Genomic DNA, 24867 nt, shown 5'->3' with positions numbered 1-24867 from the left:
AATTCAAATCTTATCTAGGTCAATCATGTCTCTTATCCCTTAAGGGCCGATAAAATAGTACCTATCCAGGGTGGTAGATTGGCTGTAAGAGTGGCAAACTGCCTTTCGTTCTGAATTCAAATCCCATAACAGTTAGTAGACTTGGATGGTAGACATAGTCTATTGCCCGGTTTAACACAACTCTAAAAACTTGGATGCTTTTAGCGAAGTTCACTGTTTTGCAAGCATTCGGCCCAAGTGTCGATGAAAAAAAACATTATCCGCCCCTTCCCGCCTTGGGAAATCTATTCCATCCTAACTGATATATAAACTTTTGATTAATCTGCTACAAGATTATTCATCTTTCTATTTCACATAATATATATATATATATTATATATAATAAATATTAGGGAATATTCCAAATTTACAGGGGAAAAAATCAGATTTAGGATAAATCCAATTTTATAGTAAAATATTATAAAATATTATTTGAGACAAAACCACTATTTTGCAAACCAAACAAGGAAAGACTTAATCAATACATAAAATTTAATAAATAGTCAAAAAAACCGCCACTACAATCGTTTCTTGTCTTGATCGACAATCTTCAGGTGGACTTCCAATCTAAAAAATCAAAATTTTAATATAAAAATAATACTTTTAAAAGTATTATTTTTATATTTTAAAATTTGATTTTTTAGATTGGAAGTCCACCTGAAGATTGTCGATCAAGACAAGAAACGATTGTAGTGGCGGTTTTTTTGACTATTTATTAATTTTATGTATTGATTAAGTCTTTCCTTGTTTGTTTTGCAAAATAGTGGTTTTGTCTCAAATAATATTTTATATATATATATATATATATATATATATAATTATATATATATATATATACCGGAGTAAACACATAAATGTGAAACAAGGTGGAAAAAAGAGTAATCAAATACCAGTGGTAGAGTAATATGCTTTATTTAAAGCAGCAGAAAATTCAACAAAATCTGTTACTCTGGTTTCTCGTTGCCGTTCATCAGACAGTTTTTGCTAGCAAAAACTGTCTGATGAACGGCAACGAGAAACTCAGAGTAACAGATTTTGTTGAATTTTCTGCTGCTTTAAATAAAGTATATATATATATATATATATATATATAATATTATATATTATATATATATATATATATATATATATATAATATATACATACATATGGTTGAAATTTACAGAAAACAAAAGATGAAAATGGGTATATAAACAACAAGCAGGTGTATTAGTTTGATGCTCGAGAAAGCTAGAAAGTCTTTTACGTTTCGAACCTACGCTCTTCATCAGAAGGGAACACGAGGAAATAGAGAGAGAAGAAAAAAACTTGTGGATTTAGCTGTCAATCATGGCAACTGGTTAGATAAAGGTAGTTGGACAGGAGAGCTAGGAAGAAGGGAAGATAATAAAGTACTGGTGATCCCAAAATGAAGGTGCCGTGATTGTGTTTAAAAGAAAGTGTGCAAGTGTATGCATATGAATATGGGCTAGTGACTTTGACGTGTGGATGTGTGCGTGTATAAGTGTGCGCGTTTGTAATGTGCAGGTGTATGGATGATGGTGTGGGTGCTGAGAAGTCGTCAGTGCTAGTGTGTGTGAAGTGGTGTGGGGTGATGCGATATGGTGTGGTGGTATGGTGATGTGTGATGTGGTGTGGCGGTGTGGCGGTGTGGGGATGTGGAGGTTGCTATTATGTTAAACTGTCATATGTTTTTCATTTTTTTTCAATATTTATTTTTGTTTCCAATAACCGGTTCTTTTGGTCAAACTATCGAATAGTTTCACCATTCCATAGCATGGAATAGTGAAACTATTTTTTTCATTTTAGACTTACGACACTTTTGCATAATAGCAACGATATATATATATATATATATATATATATATATATACTCATGCGCGCGAGTGTGGGTGAGGAGAGAGAAAGAGAGGAATAAAACTTCTGAGTTAAAATTAAAACAAAGTGCTAGATGTCAAAGTCTGATCAAACACCAAGCTACGATAGCCTCAACTCCACTGCCTCATTCGTGCTAGTCTCGTATATTATGTTAACTTTGAGCTATACATATCAAGTTACTTACTGGTGTCTTTGTTAATAAGACGACTTGGTTACAAAACAATTTTGTTTCAAACGTCAAGTGTTAAACACATAGAGTGCCAAAAGAAAATTAAAATTTCCGGAAGGCAGAGGAAGTAATTATCTTTACGAAAGGTGACATCGAATTTTCGATCGAAGAATTAGAAGCCCTTTACTTAGAACTCATGACGTTACTGAAACTACTTTTATAAGAAAATGCGTGAATTTTGCAACCTTTCATTTTCTTTCTATTATAAACATTATTAGCAGGTGGTCAAATCTAATTATCTTTATAATGAAGCAAGAAATAATAATCACTTCACGGACTCACTCAGCTGTGCAGTTTTTCAGTCCTTGATTGGAAGAATTTCACTTTTCATCCGAACATTTGTGACTTCATGATACGTGGCAACCGCAAATTGCAACAATTTATTTCTCTCCGTGAACAGAAAATGTAGATGTTTGGTCCCTAAACTGATACCAAGATCGGAAACTGCTGAGGGTTGCCTTTCTTGGGATCGAGAAACACTGATGCGTATTTCCAAAGCTGCCAATATATCTGTAGAAAAAGAGAGCTTAGAAATTTTGGTAAATATAGGGGCTACATCTTGAACGCATTGTTTGGTGATGATTTGAAACGACTGCAAATACTTTAACACTAAACATATACAGGCATACCTCGACTCAAGTCGTTTCGATTTAAGTCGATTTTCAAAAATAATATGCAGAAAAAACTTTTTAAATTCAGTCATTTTACTCGACTGTGCGTCTGTCCGCCACAAATATTGGATTCCTAAACTAAAATCACTAGAAAACTGTTAAAAGAACATAAAATCATGTTACTGTACAATAGATAAGAATAAAAGCATATAAAATCATATTAAAATAGTACAGTAAGTGTTAAGACATACCATAAAGTAGTGTAGCTTAGTCAACGAAATCATGAAATCAGCTATGTTGTCTTATTTATCGGTCTTTCGGAGCTCATATTGCACTGCAGTCCCAATATCTACCGTTAGGTGTCGTTGTCACGCGTAATTCCCGCGATTGATTTGAATTCTGATTAGTTTATGTCTGCTTATCGGCTACTTTCTCATTCTCATTCATTTGTGATTTTATTTTTTGCCCCATGACCTGGAAATGGATTTGGAGGAGGGGGATTTCACAGATCTGTTTGAAAATTCATAGTGAAAATCCTAAGCATCATGCTATAACCCTGGAAGATAAACTGGCTATGATAAAACGCCACGAAGAAGGTGAAAATGTGGTAGCAATTGCACGATTTTTTGGGATGAGTCGGACAACTGTATCGACGATTGTACATAATAAGGCAATATTTTAGGACATATCAAATTTGAAACCCCAGGGATGAAGAACACTGACATCAATAAGAAAAGAGGCAAAATCTTTGAAGAAATGGAAAGTCTTCTTTCTCTTTGTATTGTTAGATTGAATCGTCAGTTTGCTACTATTGGTCAAGAAATCATTCAAGAAAAAGCGTTGCCTTTGTTTGAGGATCTGAAGAAAAAATATCCAGATGAGAAAGATGTAGAGTTCAGGGCAAGTCAAGGATGGTTCACGAGAATTAAGGAGCAAAGAAGCAAGGTGAACGAGCATCAGCTGACGAACAAGCAGCAGCGGAATTTCCTAACTCATTAAAGAAAATCGTCGAAGTAAACGGGTTTCTTCCCGAACAGATTTTTAATGTAGACGAAACTGGATTGTATTGGAAAAAATTGCCAGATTGTTCGTTCATCTCCAAGGAGAAAACTATTCCAGGCTACAATGTCTCAAAAGAACGTGTGATCATTTATGTTGTGAAGTAACTGTGCGGGAGATTTTAAGTTAAAGCCATTGCTTGTGTATCATGCACACAACCCCGTTCCCTGAAGAACATACCCAAGGCATCTCGCCTTTTTATATGGATGGCTAATTCAAAAGCATGGGTTACTGCTGTTGTTTTTGAAGATTGATTCTTCAATCATTTTATCCCAGCAGTAGAGAAGTACAGTAAGGATAATGGAATTCTTTTAAGGTTTTACTTATCTTAGATAATGCTCCTGGCCACTCGCAAAACATTGTAGATTTTGACCCCAATGTTACCGTCGTATATCTCACTCCGAACACCGCATCTTTCCTGCAGCCAATGGATCAGGGAATAATTGCTATCTTCAAGCGTCACTATATGTAATGTACACTGCGGCAAGCAATAGCTGCAACTTATCTTGATGAGTCCATCACACTTTGTGACTTTTGGAAGAGATACGATATCTACAAGGCTGTACAGAACATAGCAGCGGCATGGAATGATGCACAGATCACGGCTATGAATGGGGTATGGAAGAAGCTTTGCTCGCAATTCGTGAATGATTTTAAGAGGTTTGATAATGTTGTCATCGATAAAAGGTTGGTGACTACGAACAAAGAACTGGAAATGGATTTGGAGGAGGAGGACTCACAGATTTATTTGAAAAAGACAAACAGCCCCTGACGCACGAGGATTTGATAGAGCTTCACGAGCAGTAAAATAAAGAAGAAGAGGAAATCGAACCTGAGCCACGTTACTTTACCATTAAGAAAATGCAGCAAGCATTTGCATATGTCAAAAAAGGTCTTTCTATGCTCGAGGATATGGATCCAAATGCTCAACCTTTTTCCAAGATTATGAGGGCTTGTCACGAAGTCTTTGCTCCTTATAATGTAATCCTTGAGGAAAAGAAGATAGTTCAAAGAACTCTCAGCCGGTTTTTCAAGCGCATCGGACAACAAGAACAGCCAGAGTCAGCTGTTGATGTTGACGATCCACAGCCATCTGCATCCGCAATGTAAACCACCAAATTGTATGTACATATTGGTAAATTTAAAATAATTTTGTGTTTTTTACTATTGTAAAATAATAATAATTACTGAATTTGTTTTTTAAGCTTAAAAAAAGGCTTTTATTTTACCATGTCTTATTGCAAACCGCATTCATAAATAAAATGTCCGCGATGTACGGTAATCACCGCTGAACTGTCTTCGTAAATTTAGATTACTTTTTTTGCTGTACTGTATTGAAAAATAAAAATTATTCGTTTGTAAACTTAAAATAGGTTTTATTAACCATGCAATATTGAAAATGAATCCATAAATAAAGAACAGAACTGGGAATGGTTATTATCGGTATAGCCTAGAGATAAGTTAATCCGACTTAAGTCGTGTTTCTTGGAACCAATTAATGACGTAGGGTGAGGTATGTCTGTATATGTGCATCGTAATGAACCATGGTGGTGTGAGAAAAATATTTTTGAAGATTAGTTTGTTGTGTGTATTATGGAAGTAGACGCAAGGCTAGAGGCGAATGTGAAAGCTTTCTCTGAAGTAGCATTGCTTACAGAACTATCATAGTATAGATGTTGCAGGCAAGAAGATTATACATATTTGATTATATTTCAGGAAGAGAGGAAAACGATAAAACTAGACAGCGTTAGAGGCTTGAATGATGGTCTTACAGAATTTTAAGATTTTATGCAATGGCCACAATATGTCGGCGTTTGGTGATTCTCTCCGAACCTTGTAGGCCATGTTCTCTACCTGAATGTCTTCTGTACAGCTTTGAGTGAACCATATTAGTATTTATTTGATATTACTTCCAACATCACTACAACAACAAACTTCAGTTTACCTTTACTTTGTTGCCTTTCCTCATCATAGTCATTTCATTTTTAAATTGTTTTGCAGTTCTTATTCTTATTATAAGATCGTTGCAAATAAATCGGTACAAGATAATTATTTTATCCCTATTGGCAGATATAAGCACCGATCAGCAAATAATTTGTCCGCTGAATGTATAAACAAGGTCAGCTGCTTGGGTAGACCCAAAGGTCCAGGGTACTTATGGTTGATGAGACACATGTCGAAACACCGGTGACCCACAGCCTTTGCTTCAATGAATTCTGAACACATTATCTTCATAAAAGAGAGTTTTTCTCCTTTGACGTACAATACAGCGACTAGCATATTTTGCGTCTAGACGTATTAAGAATAAATATACAAATATTTGCTTACTTTTATTGTTTTTATCGTTATTACCCATTACCGCCAGACATTTTTATACTGATATTTTAAATCCAAGTAGCATTTTCACTATTATTATAATTACTAGTATTAGTATTATAACCACCACCATTATGCTGTTCCGTCTACTCCCTCAGCAGTGTTTATAGAATACATATATATATATATAACTTAGATATGTTTCGGCCAAAGATTGGTCCAGGTCATGTCTAACTTAATAGCACCACCTGATAGGATTATCTAAATTCTGTTTAAGTCAAGTTTTGTTTATGGTCCATTCAAGTAGTGACTTCTTGTTGGGTGAGTTGTATCCAATTATGGGTGGCTTATCTGGTATTCCTTGAAGGAATCTATCCAGATTCCGTTTAAAGTTGATGGGATCCTTTTCCTCTTTGATCTCTTTCGGGACAATGTTAAATAGGGCAGGACCTATTGAGGAACAGAAATTATGTTGCAGTGTACATGTATGCTGTGATCTTGAATTGGGCAGGGGACGTATGGCCCGTGGTCCCAGTCTTGGATGAACCTTGAAGCTAATGTTCAGGTCGTTTGGGCAAAGTTGACGGTATATTCTCCACATCGTACAAATGATGTACCGCTCACGGCGACGCTGAAGAGAGTAGAGTTTCAAGGCTTTAAGACGATATATATATATATATATATATATATATATATATATAAATATATGTATGTATGTATGTATACAGAGAGAGAAAGAGAGAGACAGAGTCTGACAGACATGGGGGAAAGATCAAGCATTGAGACATCTACTAGTTTCTCTAAAGGGATGAGAGTACTATCATCAGGCCATGTTTTTAAGGAGACAATAAAAACTGAATATTGTCACTGAGATATCCCTTACAAGAATTACTACAATTACTTGATGAAAATATGTATATGAGTGAATATACACAAACATTGTATTAACATACATACACATGCAGACACACACATGCAGATAAACCAACACACATGCGCGCACGCATGCTCACACACACTCACACTAGGAACGAGAACATAAACGGTGAGATTCGACTGTAAAGACTCATCAATAGAAAGGGATTTAAGAGGATTTTGGTTCTGCCACTATTTCTAGCTGGTCTAACTGCCACACCAAGACTTCATATATCCATAAGAGAGAATGATGTACTTTGAGAGAGATTTGGTTGCTAATATTATCAGCCCTAGCTACAACGTAAGCTCTCCCTCCTTGCTTCATGTATACGACAGCACAGTTTCTTCATATCAGATCTAGCTACAATCCAGACGACTTCTTGTTGACATGCAAATATAACAAAGAAAAATATTGTTTGAAAGTGATGTGACTGCTATTTCCAGCATGGCTGACTACAAAGTAAAGACTCACCTCTTGACTAATCTATCTATATACATACACAAGAGAACTGGGTATTACTTGAAGAAGATTTGACTGTCATGTCTCGTAGTTACCTGTGAGGTAATCAGAACACGAAATGTTAATTATTTTCTAGATTACCTTCATATTCGTGAATTCAATTCAATGCTGTGTATATTGAATATCATATTATAAAATCCTCCAGTACAAGAGTGAATAATAACATATATATGCATATACTCTCTTTTCTTTTACTCTCTTATACTTGTTTCAGTCATTTGACTGCGGCCATGCTGGAGCACCGCCTTTAGTCGAGCAGATCGACCCCGGGACTTATTCTTTGTAAGCCTAGTACGTATTCTATCGGTCTCTTTTGCCGAACCGCTAAGTGACGGGGACATAAACACACCAGCATCGGTTGTCAAGCAATGCTAGGGGGACAAACACAGACACACAAACATATACACACACATACATATATATATACATATATTCGACAGGCTTCTTTCAGTTTCCGTCTACCAAATCCACTCACAAGGCATTGGTCGGCCCGGGGCTATAGCAAAAGACACTTGCCCAAGATGCCACGCAGTGGAACTGAACCCGGAACCGTGTGGTTGGTTAGCAAGCTACTTACCACACAGCCACTCCTGTGATATATGCAATTTTAGGTGTTATTTTTGTAGTTTGTGAAGAATGCCTTAATATACTGTAAAATATACGTGTGTGTGTTTGTCCGTGCGTGTGTTATTGATAGATAAATAGATAGATAGATAGATAGATAGATAGATAGATAGATAGATAGATAGATAGATAGATAGATAGATAGATAGATAGATAGATATAGATAGGTATGTTTATATGTATGTAGATAGAGAAAGTGGGGAGGAAGAAAGAAATGTAGGTATGCCAAATACCATAAAATATAAATGTTTGAATTTTTAGAATAATCTCCGCCTCTAATCGAGAGGTTGTGAAGAGAAGATGATCTCAAGAACCAAGACTTCGCCCAAGCTGATATGCCATTAAGAATAAGGAGAGGTTTATGGCCTAGAGATGACAGGACACGCATCGACGCGTGTTTCTGCTTCAATGGGCATCATCAGTACAATGGCATTCATAACCTGTCATCAATATTCAAGGGAGATAAGCATATAAAATAAGAATAAAACTCATTTACAGCCTGGTAATCTGCATGACTTAAATAAAAACGAGCTAAGATGAATAACTCAGAGTGGCCAGTGATATAGCATACGTATGTACACATATACATACATATGTGCATATGTGAGTGTATATATATATATGGTGTGTTGTATACGGTGTGTTGTAAATTTATAGAAAGAAATCCCATAAAACTCAACAATTTTGATAAAAATAGAGAAAAAAAGATGATATATAATTAATTTAATCTAATTAATTTAATTAATTCATTCTATTCAACCATGAATGTGCATGATTTTTATGTGGCTGTACGAAACGATCATCTGCATGAATTAAAATTCTCTTCTATATTTTAACATCTTCTCTTCTCCATTTTTATCAAAATTGTTGAGTTTTATGGGAGTCTTTCCATAAATTCACAACACATCATATACAAGTATTATGTTCCTATTCGCAATTTTACGGTAGTAAGCTACCAGCAAAATATTCAACCTTTTTACACACACACGCGTGCACACACACACACACACACACACATACATGTATATATATATTTATATATACAGATACATATATACACACACGCATACACACACACATACATAATATATATATATATATATATATATATATATATATATATACCCTCTTGTGTGGAGGCGCAATGGCCCAGTAGTTAAGGCAACGGACTCGCGTGTGTGTGTGCGCGATCGCGGTTTCGATTCCCACACCGGGCGTTGTGAGTGTTTATTGAGCGAAAACACCTAAAAGCTCCACGAGGCTCCGGCAGGGGATGGTGATCCCTGCTGTACTCTCTCACCACTCTTTCTCACACTCTTTCCTCTATTTGCCTGCTCGCTTAGCCAGCGGGGTCGCGTCATTCGAAGGCTAAAACAATGGACTGGTCGGTCACGTGATATCACGTGATCACGTGATATACCCTCTTGTACTTCACCTTCTTGTACTGTCTTATGGCCCTCCGAACCATTACACACTCAAAACTATTTCACAAGAATGGGAGAAAGCGCTAATACATGTTCTAAGTTATATGATGTATAAAAACATGTAATATACAAATAAATATCTGTAAATATAAAACCATCCGAATTTCTGAGTACATCATTTCTTCTAATATAAAATACCTGTACATCATCTCCAAACCTTATAATTAATTTATATGTGGCTGTGTGGTAAGTAGCTTGCTTACCAACCACATGGTTCCGGGTTCAGTCCCACTGCGTGGCATCTTGGGCAAGTGTCTTCTGCCATAGCCTCGGGCCGACCAATGCCTTGTGAGTGGATTTGGTAGACGGAAACTGAAAGAAGCCTGTCGTATATATGTATATATATATGTATATATATATATGTATGTGTGTATGTGTTTGTCCCCCCCCCTTCTTCGCTTGACAACCGATGCTGGTGTTTGCGTCCCCGTCACTTAGCGGTTCGGCAAAAGAGACCGATAGAATAAGTACTGGACTTACAAAGAATAAGTCCCGGGGGTTGATTTGCTCGACTAAGGGCGGTGCTCCAGCATGGCCGCAGTCAAATGACTGAAACAAGTAAAAGAGTATATATATATATATATATAAACCGAGCTTTTGCTCAGCTTTTCAACCATATTTCTTTCACAAGACACGAACACGAGTAAACCTTAGGCATTATGGCGTAGGAAGCACTTGCCAAAGTAACTCTCTGTGGGATACAAACCGAAACAATGTGTTTTTAAAGTGAAAGTTTCATCGAGGAGGAATGCCCCGTTGGAATTAAGTTCAAGAAATAATTTTAACTGTTATCAAATCTTAAACAAATAATTGCATCGCCTTGAGTAAACCCACATATTTTGACCTCTGTTGATCGAAACGCATTCTTTTCTATTTATACAGCCATATTGCGTGTATATATATATATATATATAAGTGCATAGGCGGAGGGTGGGGGACCATTTTTAGGTTGAATATGCTCTTTGTTTTCAAATGTTATGAAGGTTTGTGAAACAGAGCTTTCACTCAATTTGATGTTTCGTTTCGTTTTCTATTTTAGTTTTCCCTTCCCTTTAATGGTTACTGAAAATCTATCTGTGTGTGTGTATGTGTGTGTAAGTTAGTGTGTGTGTGCGTGCACGCGTGTGTTTATGTATGTGTGTGTGTGTGTGTTTCTTACTGAAAATTTTCTGATTAGATGAAATCTCTTCAAAGAAATTATATTTAGATACAAACACGCACACACACACACACACACGCACACACACATATATACACACACACACTCATGCGCACACTCATATATGGCAACAAACAAGTGTTAAGATTTTAAATACAAATTATGTCAGACATTTACGAGCACTAAAGCAGATCAGAAACAAATAAAAAAAAGCTCTTGAACCTCCTTTATTTGTCATATCATTTGCTGCTTAACCCATTAACCCCAAAATAGCTCACTTCATCTCCTACTCTCACTCTGCCTTCTTGTTTCCCTCCCACTTCTCTCTCTCTCACTGAATTAATGCTATACAAATGGTGAATTAGTATGAACAATTGAATCTCAGTATTTGTTATAGGAGGATCATAGATATTTTCGTAGTAGTTTAATTATCAAGAGATCTCTATTCAGAAATCACCGACACGGATCTTACTGGTGTATTCGATGATATATAGTCACTTCACATATGACAAAAATGGTCTGAAACGGCCGTGAGAATCAATTTTATAACACCTAACCAGGATTGCTTCTCGCAAATTTTCTCCTGTCCCTGATATGTGACCATCACATTTCTCTTTTCAACTCCCCCTTTTTTTTCGCTTGACCGTTCACATGTTCAAGTCACTATTTTCTTGGGCTCTCTCTCTCTCTCTCTCTCTCCCCTTTACCTTCAACACTGGGTTCGTTCTTTCGCCTTTCGTTCACTCGTTCTCTTTATCTTTTCATCTCTCCACTTACCTTTTCCAGTCCTATAAGACACAATTTTCCATTGCGTTACTTATTTACTTGTCTTCTATTTTTGTCTCAGAACCGTACAGCCTTTATTGTTTTTTTTTATATATTTATATTCGTACCCACTTACCTGTCCCCCACTTTGTCCCCCACTTCACCGTCCCCCACTTTGCTCATTATTCCCACATCTTTTTGCTGTCGATGCCACCAAAATGGTCAATATTAAATATTATCGTTAAAGGCGTAAAATTGTAACGTTTTCTGGTCGATAACTGGCGGGGAAAGAGCATTTTTCTTTTTGTTTCTGTGTCGTCTTTCAGGTCAATATTTGAATCTTCTGTGTGTGAGCGTGTGTGTGTATGCGTGTGTGTGTGTATGATAGTGTGTGTGTAAATGTGTGTGTATACTATATGTATTTATGTATGCTTGCATAAATAATTCGCGTAATGTCATGTTTAACATGTTCTTGTGTGTTCGTCAATGATAAGACCTTTCGCTGCAGGAATAGTCTTGACAAAATAATTCTCCACTTAGACTTGTGTAAGTACACACTTTATGGTGGGCTTTAAGTGGCATCATTGGATATAATTTTTTTCATCGATTTTGAGTCTAACACTTCAATACTAGAGAAGCCTAGCTACTACTGTTTAAGTGATGTCGAAATCTTATTTAATCTTCAGGTATTATGCTGTGACTTAGTAATTTTGGTTTATATAAGTAACCTTTTATATAGTACGGCAAACTACTTTAGTATCGATTTATAGAGCATATAATTACGTGTTTCGAATCTAACAGAGGGCTTCGTCCTTCTTTGTGTGTATAATCATACTTTATATGTTGTTCCTATGCTGACAGCCAGATACTCGCTTTCTTTTCTCAAATGAACTTTATTGTTTATATTTATCTTCATTTCAAACTTTTTCATCAACAATTTCTGATATATTTTTGCCCCCTTTTTTTACAGTGAAATGTTACCGAGACTACTTACTTTATAATTTTTTTTTTTTTTTTTGGAATACGATGGCCATCGATAATGTGTCATAGCTTTGCTTGCCAGAGGGCTGGCGCGAATCGATTGATTGATTGCGCTACAACTTTAAATATTTATAGACCCGCAAGAACTCATTTAACAATATTATATCCTTTTCCTTTGATCGATGCATACTAAATGGTTCTATTAACAATCTCACTGAGAGATGTCAATGACAATGGTGTGAAGAATACAAAATAGTAAGTCTGAAGAACATTTTTTCTACAAACATCTAAATTATTTTTTTCTAAAACTATGTTTCATCCCTCTCTCTCACTCTCTTTCTTCGTCCCCCTCTCACTAACTGCCTCTGTGGGTGGGTGAGGGTGATTATGGAATCGGCTGGAAACTAAGCTGATATTGAAATGTTCTTAGTTATCTTTAAATAATGGTCGTGTAAGAAAATAGTAAATTATTAGCCAAATTTCCCTTGAATCACACTCTACCGTCTTAGATAAAGGATGGCAACTTTCGATAAACTAGTACTATAGCGTACACGTGGTTGAAACATCTATCATCATACACTTGCTCGACCACGGGTGACCTAGGGCTAAAGAACAACAAATAAAATCTCAGTTAGCGGTTAAAAGCAATTCATTTTACGTATTTTATGGAAATGTATGAATGCCACGTAATCCTATCTCCTATCTTCACCAGAAGAAATCTGTCCGTCTTCTACACCATGTTTTTGATGTTTAACCTCAGGTCATCGCCAATGATCAGAGAGGCTTCAATCACTACCATCCCGGCTTTCTTCGGAGAGTGACTCTAGGAAGTACTAAACTATTCGACGGAACGAAGCATATCGAGTGAGTAGAAAATTCTTTTGGCTCTCATCAAACCCTGAGTACGATATATTTGGCAAATGTATTTTACAAACGCCTCGGGACCAAGAATCAATGGCACTTCGTCGGATAGACAGGACTAGCAATTAAAAGAACCAACGTTAGTACACTGTATCACGTTTATTTTGTTAGAAGATTATTTTAATGTAGAATACTCGGTTACTCGCATTACAATACAAAGTGGAATTGAGAGGTCCATACTTTGAGCTATGCTGAGTATCTGTGTGTATTGTCTTAAGGGTAGACTAAATTAACTAAACATTACTATTGATTGTACATTTGAAATATTCCTCGTCAAAACGATGCGTCAATACCACCTTAAGGGATTTAGTCGAAGCAGACCTGAAGTAGAGGGTGCATGTGTTTGATGATGTTCCAAATGGCGACAAAAGGACTCTAATAAACTTAACTGGCTGACTGACCGAACAATTGCTAATACAATCGATTAATTAATAGGATAAATGGTTGGCTAATTAAAAAATAACAGTAAAAGAAGTGAAACACAACCAGCGCGTTTCTTTATTATTGGCGTAATGACTCTCCACGGATACAACAAAATGTTTACTCCTTCAATTCAGTCATTTTCTCAGCCACTATTCCTGAGAGGGTCGTAGAGATAGAGTCCCCAGGCAACTTCTTCAGAGGAACAACTGTTTTTAGATTTGAAGGTTGGATTCTCCAGCGTAACCGACTGAGACTGTAGAGGTCATCAACCATCTTGTTTTAAGTCTAGATTTTAGGTCTCTTGCCAGATGGTTCAGCTTGAAGAATCCGTCTAGTGGGTGCATATTATATATAAGTTTATGTATATTTATATGTATATTATACATACATACATACATATATATATATATATATATATATATATATATATATATATATATATATATATATATATATACTGGTAATGGCCGGTTTATGGGGTTACCCTGGGTTTCCAGTCCATGAAGGGTGTAACTTTATGGCGTATCGTCAGACCCCAAGACCTGTTGGCCCAAGACCTCTTTAAAATATGGAAGGGAAAAGTCTGGATTATCTCCCTTTGTCATTAGCTTTCGGCTTTCGGCCGTACTGCCATCGTTCAGCTGTGAGTGTAAACAATAGAGGATTAACTCCGTCCCCCGTTAGCTATCAACTCCCCGCGGTTCCCAAAAGGCCAGCAGAAATCTCCTAAAGTGCAAACATGGCCCGAAAACCTCCTCTCAATCGTCATATTCGGATCCTTGTCACCCGACGCCCAGTAATGGCAGTCGTGAAGATTGATGAAACCACCAGCATGGAATTCAACCCCGTCACTCCAGAGGATGTTTTCAAACAATTCAGGCAAATCTTCATGCGAAACTAGCATTAAATCTCCATATTCCATTCTGTAGTCACAGTCTTCAGGTTTTAGCTCCTACACGTAATGGGGTTTCCACGAACAGAAATTCAATTCTTTATGCAATGCCGTACGTATTATGTGTCTTGTTAGTCCACTTTTCACGAGTTTCTTGACGTGTTAATTTTTGCCGGCTGTGGAAACGGTGGTTGGACGGCTACCTCTTGCATCGTTCACAGAGCCCGGGAGACCGAAACCAGCTACTATGATAACAACAGCCAAATATTAGTGGTCGATCCTGTCGAAAGCATTTGATTGATCTACATTGATCACTGATCGTTGTTGTTGGGTACAGAAAACCTTGATCACCGCGGTTTTCTGCCTTTCCCAACCATGTGCAGATGCTACCCTCTTGGGATTTCAGTTAGGTTGGTGGCAAAGCCTATTGGAAACGAAATAGAAAACTATAAAAATACTAGGACCTTGAAACTATCGAAGTAAAATAATATTACAGTTCTATATTTAAGAGATGAGGAATTATGTACATTATTTACATTTGATGGATATTTGTCTTCATCTTGTTTGTTGTTAACACAACGTTTCGGCAGATATACCCTCCAGACTTCATCAGGTGTCTTGAGGGAAATTTCGAACCTGGGTTCTCATTGTTGTTGTTATTATTATTATTATTATTATTTATTATTATTATTATTATTATTCAGGTCTCTGTCTGGAATCGAACTCGGAATCTTGGGTTTAGTAGCCCGCGCTCTTAACCACTACGCCATGTGCCCGTGGGCATAATATTTTTTTCTAATTTGGGGTAACTGTGCCTCTGGATGAGTTCACTGGCTTGCAGAAGATTTCTTCCTTATTTCATTCCTTCCTATCATACACCAGTCACGGGAGCCTTGGAACAATCCTCAACGATTTCTCGCTCTCGCAAAATCATTTAGAAATAAAACAAAATGAAAGACAAGGATCAAATACAAATTTGATCCGAACATTTTTTGATGTCAGAATGTCATTAAAGTAAACTATCATAAGCTATCTCTCCGGCGAAATCAATATTATAATCTAACGTACGCTGTGTTTACAAACATTTCGTAATCCTGTTTATTTCGAAGACCCACCATAACGACGTATGGCAGAGAAGTTGGTTTTAGTACAACTCTTATGAGAAACTGTTAGAATCCAGCAGTCGCAATTAAATGTCAGAAATCTTCATGTCTGCATTTCGAGTGCTTCAACCATGGCTGTTGATATTTCTTACTCTTCTGCATACATTGCTTGATGTGCTTTGCCATAATAATCTTCGATTTGACCTTTCACACAAGTTTGTTTTCTATTTTAAAAGAAGCTTTTATTGCTCTTTCTCTCTTTCTCTCTTTCTTTGTTCAGAACATGCTCAGAAACAAGCAGAAGCATACATACATATATATATACATACATACATACATACATACATACATACATACATACATACATACATACATACACATACGTACGTATACATACACATACATACATTCCATATCCCCTTCTCTCTCTCTCTCTCACTCACTAACTCACTCATTGTTTATAATATAGAGAGGAGATATAGACAGACTGACAGACAGACAGATAAATAGATAGATAGATAGATAGATAGATAGATAGAAAGAGAGAGAGAGAGAGGTATTTATATTCTTGTGTGAGGTTTTGTGGGGTGGTGTATATTTATATCTGTAAGCACCATTCTGTATGTATATATATATATATGTATATATATATATATATATATATATATATATATATATATATATATATATATATATATATATATATATATATATATATATATATATATATATAATATATATATATATAAATATATACATATATAAGTAAAGGTAAGATCCAAAGACCGTGGTGTAGGATGATAGTAAGCTTCGAGCAGTCCGCAGAAGGTATAAAAACACCTTTCAGAAGCAATAGGATGTGTATGTGTGTGCGTGTGTGTGTGTGTGTCTGTCTGTGTGTGTGTATAGTGGTAGTAGTAGTAGTAAAGCCACTCACCACATCAAAGTGAGAGTTAAATGTTACTACTAGTTTAACACCAGGTGGATTCCTCGCCAGCTGGCTTTCGGTGCGACAGTCTGCACCCTTTATATACAATATATTGTTAGCTGGGGTAGCTAACCCCTACAACCCTCAAGCAGGCAACAGGATCGCGAGAGTGACTCAGTTTCGAGCTATGTGGCCCATCCTTAGGCCCGAATATCTGCATGCTAGAGCGATAGCCAGAGTCCGCTACCGCTTACAATATATTGTAAACAAAGTGAACATCAGTTACTGATTTGCAACAAGATTTGCAACAAGATGTGGCGACTGGCTTTACTATTTAGTATAGTTACTACTCAATCTCTTCTTGAGATTTTACAGCCAGCTGTTTTGCTTATATATGTGTGCGTGTATGTGTTTGTGTGCATGTGTGTGTGTGTTGTCTGATCAATAAGTAACCGAGCTGTTGCATAGGAACGAAGCTAAAGCACGCAGAGTGAGGCCGCTTGTCACAGATTGATCTTCAATTCTGCTGTGCGTGGACACTAAAGTTTTAACGTTCTAGCTCACTTTCATTGTTTGCGGCAGTGCTTGGAAGGAAGGCGTGTAGTGTGCGATCGTCGCATTGACCATGACAGAGAAAGTTGACCAGAGAATCTGCACCAAATTTTGCCATAACCTTGTCGATACCTTCACTGAGGCCTATGAAAAGTTTTCAAAAAGTTTTCATTATTCTCGACACAATCAAGGAGATCTTGTGCAACTGAAACCCGAGTATCTTTTTGATCAGCTAAAAGCAGTTTTGGCACAAACTTGGTAGACACGCGTCTCATACCGAAATTTTCAGTGATAACGCACTGAACCGTAACTGATCTGCACATCCTCTGATAACTCACGGATGGTGATTCGACGATTTCCCCTCACAGCTGCACGTACATCTGCGATGTTTTTCTCAGTTCTGCTGGTTGCGGGTCTCGCAGAACGTTCGTCCCTATCGACATTGTTTCAGCCATCTTGAAAACGTCTGAACAACTCGTAATCTTGTGTGTGGCTCATACACTCCTTTCCATAGACTAAGGGCAACGTCAAGTAGGCCTCTGAGTAGGTATCGCTATGACAACTTGCTCTCTCATGGTCAATGCGACGATCACACGCTACACACCTTCCTTCCAAGAACTGCTCTAAATAGCGGAAGTGAGGAATCCACTCATAGGATTCAACACGCTAGAAAGAACAGCTAGGTTCTATAACCACAAAAATTAGGGATAAAATTCGACAGGAACGAAATGAAAAATAAAAACATTTTACCATCTAGTTTCCTGGACCAATTAGTTTCTGATTTTAGTTTATGAGTAAATGAACCTGCCAGATGCAATCGTCTTCAGCAGGAACACCTAGGGTTAAACGTATACACACGAGGCGATCAAACTACGTGCCCCTTATTTATACGTTCTAACTTTTTCAAAATCTACTGCGCAGTCGCAATCCTTCGCCAGCAATGAAAAAAATGCCAACTTTTAAAACCGAAAAATTATCCAAAAACTTACAATATTTAATAATATCAAAGGGAAATGGAAATTAATTAAAATTAACATTTCCAGCGGTCTAACGTGAAAAAATTTAGTCCAAAAGACTATATATTAGTCATAAGATACAGTCTATATTTAAACACATGAGGAATCCACTCGTAGGATTCAACACGCTAGAAAGAACAGCTAAGTTATATAACCTAGTGTGTTTGTGTTTGTTTCCCAAACATCGCTTGACAACCGATGCTGGTGTGTTTACGTCACCGTAACCTAGCGGTTCGGCAAAAAATACCGATAGAATAAGTACTAGGCTTACAAAGAAAAAGTCCTGGGGTCGATTTGCTCGACTAAAGGCTGTGCTCCAGCATGGCCGCAGTCAAATGACTGAAACAAGTAAAAAGAGTAAAAAAAAAACAGTATGTATATGTGTATGCGTTTGTTCCCCCACTGCCGCTTGACAATAAGTTAATTTACGTCTCCGTAACCTAGCATTTCGGCAAAAGATATCGATATAAGTTCCAAGCTTAAGAAAAATAAGAACTGGCGTCGATTGTTCGAATAAACGCTTCAAAGTTGTGCCCCATCGTACCCGCAGCCAAATGACTGAAACAGTTATAAAAATATGTGCATGTGGGGGTATGTATATGTACAAATATATGACTCTATACGTATGTGCCTATGTATATATATGTGTATATATTTTATATGCATGTATATGTAAAAAAACACAAACTGGGACAAGAACGCAAAACATTTAGAAGACGATACAAAAAACACGGACGGGACATTCGAAGCCTTCAATCTTCAGTCAAAAACCGGATCTTCCTCGCAATTTCGGCTGATTAATCTTGAGATTGCTCCGACCTGGCCACCCCTAAAGGAAAATCTAAGCCAAGCGCATTAGATTTTATATATTTTATATATTTTATATATATATATATTATATATATATACTATATACATATGTGTGTGTATACGTGTTTATATATTGTATTTTATGTGTGTATATCTATATTTGTAAGTAAATATTTATATATGTATATGGATCTGTGTTTGTATATATGGAACGTAGCTATATGCATGTATGAATACATATATCTGTGTGTGTGACTCTATACGTATGTGCCTATGTATATATATGTGTATATATTTTTATATGCATGTATATGTAAAAAAACACAAACTGGGACAAGAACGCAAAACATTTAGAAGACGATACAAAAAACACGGACGGGACATTCGAAGCCTTCAATCTTCAGTCAAAAACCGGATCTTCCTCGCAATTTCGGCTGATTAATCTTGAGATTGCTCCGACCTGGCCACCCCTAAAGGAAAATCTAAGCCAAGCGCATTAGATTTTATATATTTTATATATTTTATATATATATATATTATATATATATACTATATACATATGTGTGTGTATACGTGTTTATATATTGTATTTTATGTGTGTATATCTATATTTGTAAGTAAATATTTATATATGTATATGGATCTGTGTTTGTATATATGGAACGTAGCTATATGCATGTATGAATACATATATCTGTGTGTGTGACTCTATACGTATGTGCCTATGTATATATATGTGTATATATTTTATATATATATACTATATGCATATGTGTGTGTATACGTGTTTATATATTGTATTTTATGTGTGTATATCTATATTTATAAGTAAATATTTATATATGCATATGGATCTGTGTTTGTATATATGGGAACGTAGCTATAAGCATGTATGAATACATATATATATATGTGTGTGTGTGTGTGTGTGTGTGTGTATTCAAATATGAACATACATTTACATATATTACCTCTGCTATTGCTAAGGCGGTAATAATAAATAACAATCAGGATAATAGTATCACCACCACCACCACCACCAACAACAACAATAATAATAGTTTCAAACTTTGCCACAAGAGCAGAAATGTTGAAGAAAGAGCTAGTCGATTACATCGATCTCAGTGTTCAACTGGTACTTATTCTATTGACTCTGAATGGATAAATGTGAAAGTCGACCTCGGCGGAATTTGAACTCAGAACGGAGTGACAGGGGAAATACCGCTAAGCATTCCGTCCGGTCCGCCAACGATTCCGCCAGCTCGTCGCCTTGATAGTAATTATAAGGATCCTAATAAATGTAGTAATTATAAGGATCCTAATAAATGTCTGTTACATGGCTTAAACAATGGCTTCTGAATAACCTAGTTTATAGATACTCAGTTGTTACAAATAAACAAATTTGTCATTACACAAGCAGTCGCAAATCCGTTTTCAAATCTCTATATTATAATAATAATAACAATGAAATTATTGTATACAGTGCTCAGGTGCACCACAACTTGTCAGAGTATATGCAGTAATGTACAAATGTCTGGAAAGCAAACAATGCATGAGTCAGATACATGCTTGTGTATGTATGGAGGGGAGAAAATCAGGTGTAGTGTTGGCGAATCTCAGAAAGCATGGAAGTTTTGAAGGATGCAGTGCTCCGACAACTAACAACTGATGCCGGCAGTTTGTTCCATGCTTCAGCAACTCTCAGCGTGAAAAAATGTTTCCTAAAGTCATGGGAGCTGTGCTGTTTTCTGACTTTGTAAATATGTCCACGGGTGTTAGATGGGTGGAGTTTGAAAAGGTGCTCAGAGTTATTGTTTGTACGATGGTTGATAATTTTATGTGTGTCTGCCAAGTCAGCTGCCAGACGTCGGAGTTTCAATGTGTCCATGCCCAGAGAAGTAAGGCGTTCAACCATATGAAGGAGGAAAGAACGAACTCATAAAGTAAGGTAATTTAGGAGCTAAAATATAACAAAAGAAACTGCCAACATTGAGCAGTGCAGCACGTAACGACGTAGGGAAAACTAGATACGAACTGACATCGGAGTATATCCTGAATAAAAGACAAGAACTAGTGGTAAGATGTAAATATCTTTTAACAAAAATTTTAGATCATTCCCTCAATAATTAATCATTTGAACACATGGATGATGTGTATGTTTTCTAAATACTCTTTTTACATGAAGTAAAATGTAAGAAAATCCGAATACCTAGTAGAGCTCTATTACAAATGTATATTTATGGTAAATAACCGCAACGTTCACGATGATAATGATGATGGTGGTGGTGGTGTGGTGGTCGTGGTCGTGGTTTCACCGATTCTCCAAAAGGTCACTGGTACCTTTATTTAATCGACACTGGAAGAATGAAATTTCAGTCAACCTCTACATGATTTTCAAACCACAACACAAAGAGCTCCAACTAAATTATTATCATACTTCTCTCTCCACAAATACCTTAACGCATAATTCTCTATGAATTTCAATCGTTCTTTCTATAATCTGGAAAAGAATCTGCTTAAAATATGTTCAGTAAATTGAGCGGAGACTGGGTAAAGAAACGACAGTAATTATAAAAATTCTAAATCTCATATGTTTAGAGAACAGATAAGTTTAAAACCTTTTATAGGTACGAGATAATATTATAAGAATATAAATAGTTTACATTTAATTAGGAAAGAATCTCTGGAGTTATGCAGTGGCATCAACTGTAAATATTCCTAATAGGTAATAGTGTCGTTAGTAATTTTCTCGTAAATTAATTGTGAACTATTCTGATATGCTACAATTCGATTTCGTTTCTTGACGGATCTACTTCACTATTTTCAGATATATTGTCAATATTCTCAGCTCCTCTTATCGATATTAAACTGGTTATCTAAGACTCTCTAACATTAATGATATTTGATTGTTAGTTGGCTTTGCTCCATATGATAGAAGGAAGGATATTACCAAAAACTGAAAAGGGGAAAAGGGAGAAAATAGATGTTTTTTATGAACGACATTATATGGAAATCGAAAAAAAATTTTAATTTTCAAAATATCCACCTCTTCTGTAAATCCTTCCAGTTCCTCTAACTACGTACATCTATGAAAGTAAAGACTAGTAAATATTCTAGCAATGCCATATACGAAGATCGAACTAGCAAAAGAATTGTTTAAGTGTACGAGATTCACAATGGACCAAATGCGTGCTCGCATGTCATTAGCGACGGCATCCCAATCCCATTGCGAAGCAGATGTTAGCAGCAGATAGATTTCTTGGGCAGTGGAACATACCCCTTCCATAAAAAGCGAGAAATCATGCACCCGCACAAGTCTGTTCAGACCTTTCTTTAAACAAAGAACGATGATGAGGTGGTAGTACACCACCGAGGAAACGTTAGCATTTGCTTCTTTAAGTGCTGAATTATAAGCCCACGGATTTGTCCCGGTTGATATTTACTCCTAAACCCTCTTGGTATTCTACCAGTATGGTATCCACTGATTCTCCTTCAAATGTGTCCGATACGATGACAGTGATGTCATCCACGTTGCATACGGTTCTCCTGTGACACAATTCGAGCGGAATGCCTTTTCAAAATCTCACTTTGTATGTTCTGGTCCTAGAACCAGAGGACCAGGATACAAAGGTCCAGAGGGAAGAAAAAAGAACACTTTTAATGGACTGGGTGCTTGATGTTGAACGGTTCTGGGAGGTTTCCGCTTAGTTAGACAGCCGAGCATATGTGTGTGTAGAAAGTGGTGAGCTATCCTATAAAGATGAAACAGAAAACGATCAGAAAACGATTGATTCTAGAGACAGTCGTCAGATAGTGATGGTCAACCCTGTCGAACGCTTTGAGCTGATCAGTGTCCCACTAAAACCAGTCTTATACTCTACCAGCTCTACACTGTATCGCTTTTTTTATTCGGTGAGTTTGTAGGTAGGGGCAAAATTCATGGCTCAGGCAGGTTCTCAGAGATTGGTGAGATTGGTATCGTTAATGTTCTGTTGAAACAGTTGCACCGCCTTCAGGAAAGACATGAGCGGGTAAATTCCAGAGGATCAATGCTCTAGAGAAAGATTAGGTGTAGTGATTAGTGAGGGAAAATGGAGTCATACCGAACAAGGTTAATGTTAGGTACAGAAAAATGTGGTTCGAGATTCCTGAGTGGCAGAGGTATGAGACTCACCAGCACAAAAATCACAGGCCATTATTGTAGCGATGAAAAAGATATGGAAAGGAAACAGTGGCCAGACTTTTCCCGTAAGTGATGGAGCGCCAGTCATCCGCGTACTCTTTCTTCGTATATAATTCAGGATGTCAGTATGCGTCACAGAAGCACTGCTCTACATGTGGCCATAGTGCACCACTGTAGATTGTCAGCTCGAGGCTGAAATATTTTCTGACCCTAAAGGGAAGGTCTAGTCTTTGGAATACTGTTCTAGCTAAGGATATACATTCGCCATAAAAGATCCTCGACGTTAGTGAGTGTAACAGTATTATATATACATTTAGTGGAGTGTACGGTGTTTTATTCATGTGAAGTGAAAATTATGAATAATTTTCTCGAATATTGCACAGATTTGCGTGAATTCGACCACACTATGTTTTAGTTTTTTGGAGAGTTACTTTGCCAAAATCTTTAGCTCTGTACTGAGCAGAATTTAGGGCCAAAACTTTTTCTATCATGTTCTCCTTGTTCAGATATTTACACTGCAACATTACTACGCCCAAGCTAAATCGATTGAGAATACTCCCAGTTTGTTGCCATGAGAAGTTCCTACCAAGACAGGAGCGAAAACGTCTAGCATAGAGTCTGGAGAGCTTAGCGTCCAAACCATGAGGCCCAAAAAGCCCATCTCCCAGATAAAAACTGATAAAAAACAAACAAAGCAAGTAAAAGCAATAACAACAGTAAGTAGGAAGCACTATCCCCATTCAGTTATGTATATATAATCCAGAAGGAGATCGATGAAGCTAAGTAGATTATCTCAATGAGGGAGTGAGAGAGAGAGAGAGAGAGAGAGAGAGAGAGAGAGAGAGACCCAACGACTAAATCATAAACAATTATTGTCATTTGTCAGCTTGAAAGAATGTATTTTTTCACTCGAGCTGTTGATATCTATTTGATTGTTAGTTCCTTTCTTGTTTTTCTTTTTAGTTTTGCTTCTTAATTCAGAATATATTTCTTGTTTCTATGATGTAAAAATTTTTTTTTTCTATTTTATCAAACTGACTTTGGCCCAAAAGGCATTTCTTATTCACATTTTCGTTCGACTTCATTCACAATGACCTCCAGCCAGAGAGACAACACCTCCTAGAGAGAAAAATCAAAAGGCTAATTCTGCCATTGTGAAGCAGAATAATAAAGCTTTTCTGCAAAAATTCTCTCCTGTCTTAAACATGGAAAATTTTGTATTCTCAGAAAAACAAAAATATGATTTTCGGACATTCTGAGAACGTTTTTGCGAAGACACAAAGAACAACAACACAGATGTCGTCATCAACAATGGAGATAGTTTTTCCCAAGCGGCATCCAACATTGAAATTCGTAGAATGAACAATGAAAAGTTCAAAATTAACCGACGGAAGCATTGCATTGAATAGAACTTAATCTTCTTGTCTGGAGAATTTATTGAATTGTAATGAGAGAGGAC

General features: G+C 36.7%; 1 long non-coding RNA gene across 1 annotated transcript; it reads left to right on the top strand.

Moving 5' to 3' along the window:
* Positions 1-1522: 1522 nt before the first annotated feature.
* Positions 1523-16766, top strand: LOC118762420. The gene is made up of 3 exons (XR_004998169.1): positions 1523-1535; positions 14233-14235; positions 16686-16766. It is a non-coding gene; the product is annotated as an uncharacterized LOC118762420 (long non-coding RNA).
* Positions 16767-24867: the final 8101 nt, after the last annotated feature.

Source organism: Octopus sinensis, linkage group LG3 (assembly GCF_006345805.1).
Source record: "Octopus sinensis linkage group LG3, ASM634580v1, whole genome shotgun sequence".
NCBI lineage: Eukaryota > Metazoa > Mollusca > Cephalopoda > Octopoda > Octopodidae > Octopus > Octopus sinensis.
Note: the sequence above shows the minus strand (reverse complement) of the source record. Positions and strands in the feature narration are given on the sequence as shown.